Genomic DNA, 4,558 nt, shown 5'->3' with positions numbered 1-4,558 from the left:
AGCATCCTTCACTTTGTTTTTATTCATGCTTAGTCATTCACCATGCTTAGGATCATGCACATGCATCTGGAAGATCTACTCTTGAGTAGATCACGGAGCTAGGCTCGAATCCGTGTTTACAATTTTGTTTGATTTTTGCTTAAACATGTTTGGACCTGAGTGTTCTTGCCCATATTTATCCATGTTCCTTTATCCATTTTTTAAATCTAAAGGTGTCATGTTGTTCTACTAATTGCATGCTTCATTTTTTATTCAAACTTCATTTAATTTGGTGGAGAGTTGAGAAAGTTATTTGAGGGGGAATATTGCATGTTGGAGATGGGAATAGGGTTTTTAATCTCATGTTTGATGAATGGCCGAGGTTGAAGACGAGTAGGTGTCGAGTTGTGATTGGCCATGGTTTTGTTTTGTCTTTTTGCGCTTAAGTGAAAGTGACTGATTGATATGTGTTCCGTATGATTTAAAACATGACATTCCCATTTTATTTCTTTTTCTTTTTCTGATGGATATGTGGACTGGGCTGCATGTGTTTTTTGTTTCTCCCACCCCCTTTTTTGGCCCATCCTCTGGCCAATTGATTGCCCTTTTGTTTAAATTGCTAGCATGCACCTCATATTTCTTTTTCTTTAATATTTATTTCTTTTCTCTTTTAATGTTTATTTAAATACTTCCTTTTATCCAAAAATCCCCAAATAATTCATGAGTGAAATTTTTATTTTTATTTAATTTCCCATATTTTTTAATGTCATTTTTTATTTATTTTACTATTTATTTTGATTTTTATATTTAAATGTGTTTAATTATCCTACTTTTAAATGTTAGGTTTAGTTCTTGATTTTTCCTTTTTGATTTTGATCCAAATTCCTGTACATATGTAGACACATGCATATAGGTCATTTGAGCTTTCATTTGATGTTTGAATTATATTTGAACCTATTTTTGAAGATTGCTTTGTGTGATCATTTTGTTTTTGCATTGCACAAATATTTGGATTGTTTGGACATCTTTTGCATATAATTTCAAGCACATCTTTAAGACACTTTGAGATTATGACTTCATATTTCTATGTCTAAACTTTTCATAATTTTTCCTTGCTTAAAACTATTTTTATTGTATTATTCAAAGCATGCTTGTTTTCTTGTGACATTTTTGCTCCTAGTTGTTTATTTTGGTATGCACTTGTGCAACCATTTGGGATCTCTTTCCCATTATTTATTGACTACTCTATCATCATTTAGGAGCCCTAAATTCACTCATATGGACCATTTTAGGTATCTCCAATTGATACTTCTTTGTTTGATTGTCTTGAATTCTATTTGCTTGCTTTTTAGATCATAGTTTGGATTGTGTCTTGTGCATTTCAACTTGAGTACTATGGGTCTAATTGAATTTGATTCCTCTTGTTTGTGTTTCTAACTTCATTGGTATTTTTATCCTTATACCTTGATCTTATTATTCTTTGAATGGTATTTCATTGCACTTCATCATGATGACACATTAAGAGCTACATTCTTATTTTCTTGACCTAGTTTTCTCAAGAATCTGGAAATTCTCTTTCATCCCTCTTATGTCTTCCTGCCTTTCATCCTCTTCGTCCAAAAAGTCCGGAGCATGTTGTTGATCCTCAAAATACGGTTGCACGTGTGCACGGACAAGAGGTGGTGCGAACGTGTGGACCACTGGATGAGTTTCATTGATAGTTGGTAGAGGAACCGTTTGCTGAGTGGATTGTGCAAAACCAGGGGCGCCTTCAACTGGAGGTGTGAAACCAGGAGGTAAACCATAGGTTGGCCAAGTGGTTGGTACTGTCCTTGCAGGTTGGGGTTCAATCGTAGGACCGGCGATTTCTGAAACGACCGTCGTTTGGGTGTCCAACTTGGCCCTAATGACTTGTAGTATCTTCATGACTTGACCCATGTTTCCTCGTACGTCTTCGAGTTCTGAGCTTACTCTCTCCAATTCTTGTTCTTGATCTGCCATTCTTTGACGAGCGCTGGCTCTGGTGTTGTAGTGGTGTTGAGGACTCAGTGTGGAACTGAAGAAGACACAAGAATGAGTTTTTCTGTTTGAAGAATGACATGAGTGCATGTTATAGGTGAATTTTGTGCAAAGCTCTTAGTTATCTTTATTATTTATTCCAGCAATGTTAGAATATGTTAAATAAGAACAACACGTAATAATTGAGACCCAAAATGACAACTTCCATTAATTAAAATCAAATTCGAATACAAAAGGATTTCACTTCAAGTACCCATGATTCGAATACAAAAAGATTTAAACACCAACAATTCAAATTCAAGTACAAGTAAACTTAAGCTCTGTCTCAGCTCTTATGATCGTAGCAAGATCTGTGGTGAGCTCATTCATCATTTTCTTGATAAACTTGACTAAATTGAAAACTTGAGGAGGCGTGTTTTCTGGACACATACACCAATCCGTTTCCTGGAGTTTTTCTGGGAGTTCCAACATATTGAGGTTAACAAACCTAGCTAAGTTGCGGAACTTGCCATTCCATTCAACATAGAGCTCTTGGAGTTTCTTGATGACTTGTTGATCCTCATCTAAGGTTGCTCTAGCCTCTCTATACAAACTTTTCCAGTACACACAATCATTCTTTAGGAGCAAGTAGGCCGCACCACCTTCTTGGCTCTCCAAAACTGCAAACCTCATAGTAGCTTCTTCAAACTGGTACCTGAGATGGTGACAGTTTCTTTCAGCTTCTTCCTTTTGGAGTATCTCGCGAGACAACTTCTCCTCGCATTTTTTCAAAGTGTATCTCAGTTCAGGGATCTGTGCCTCCAAATCGAGCTTAATCTCTTTCTTATCCATAAGGGATTTATCCAACATCCTCCCTAACTCACAAATCCTATATTCAGCTTTCTTGAGCTCTTCCTTCCTGGTTCAGATCACTGATGTGGAACCTATAAGGATATGATCAAGATCATCCTTCTGGTCTTCCAATAGCCTGGCTCTCTTGTTACTATCCTCAAGTTCTTGGACTTTTCCCTTACGTTCCTCTTTCAAATTCTGATTTTCCAAGATAACTCGGTTCATCTGAATCCGTAATTCAGTATTCTCCAATTCGAGCTCCTTAACCTTAGTAGTGAGTTTTTCCATGTCCTCAGGGAGTATGGGCTTGGGCTCGGGAGTTTTGGGAAAGGCTGAAGTCTTTAAGATGAATGGCAAATGGATTTCCCCAACTCTTTCTTTCACCCATCGAGTGTAAGGTTCTCTGGCGAGAGTGTTTCTTTTTCCAAACTATTTACCCTTCCTAACAACCTTTAACCAAGCCTTTCATACTGCTCTTACATCAGGATTGCTTGCTTGGATGTCAAAGAGCACAAATGGCTGTAGGTCCTTTGCGTCAGGAGGACCATCCATGGAGTAACCGTGTTGCAATCGAGATAACATAGGGTTATAGTTGATGCAACCCTTGGTACCCAACAACGATATATTAGGAAATTCCCCACAGCTGACTATAATGTCTGGGGTTTCCCACTCTCGGATATACCATCTGATGGAACTTGCAGTGAGAGAAGCTAATTTTTTAGGAGACTTAAGTTCTTTTGCCACAAAAGGGCCTTCTTCGGGCATGTGTTGCATGAACCAAGTATAAAGCAAAGGAGCACAACACAACAAAGTTCCACCCCTCTTTTCATGTCGAGCGTGAAGGGCATGGTAAATGTCAGCTAAGAGAAATGGTACTGGATTACCAGAGAGAAAGACTTATATGGCTACCCGATCCACAAATTTTTCAACATTTGGGAAGAGCACAATCCCATGGATCAATAAAGCCAACACAACATAGAATGCATTCCAATTTCCACTTTTCTTGAATTTCATAGCTAAATCTTCCAAAAACATCGCGGCAAAACCTTTGCAACCCCCTTTTTCAACCCAATTATCTCGAACAGTCGGGACATTGATACTTAGGGCTGAAGTTATCTTCTTTGGGCCCATCTCTTCTTCGAGCTTTGGAAATGGATTGAAATCCTTCAATTTGAGACCCACGATCCTCTCAACTTCTTCCAAAGTAGGAGCTAGTTGGAAATCAGCGAATGTGAAACAACGCAGAGGTGGATCATAATATTGTGCCAGAGAGCCGATAATTCCATAGTCAACTTTCTTAGTCAGAAGACTCAAAATTTTCCCATAGTCTTTTTCGAACTCATCACGTCTGCTGAGAGTCAAATCAGAGATCAAACTCTTCAGACTGTCCAACTTAGGTTCCTTGTACTTAAGCGTGAAAGTGTGTCTCCTTGAAGTTGTCATTTTCAAGTTCTCAATTCCTGAAACAAATAAGAGACAACTAAGAGTTTCTTTTTATGATGTTGATGCAATGTATGTGGATGTATGTGATGCATTTTTTTTGTATAAGTTCAATAGGCTTAAAGCATGGATAAGTCTGATTGCTTTGTATAGAACATGGTTCTCACCAGGTATGGTCTAAGGTTTTAAAAAAGTTCCTAGAGTCATGGATCCATTAGAGTGTTTGCTACCTGCGGCAACTTACTTGTCGGGCATCAACTCCATATAAAGAATCTTCTCTAAGTGAGGT

Source organism: Lathyrus oleraceus, chromosome 5, assembly GCF_024323335.1.
Source record: "Lathyrus oleraceus cultivar Zhongwan6 chromosome 5, CAAS_Psat_ZW6_1.0, whole genome shotgun sequence".
Classification (NCBI taxonomy): domain Eukaryota; kingdom Viridiplantae; phylum Streptophyta; class Magnoliopsida; order Fabales; family Fabaceae; genus Lathyrus; species Lathyrus oleraceus.
Note: the sequence above shows the minus strand (reverse complement) of the source record.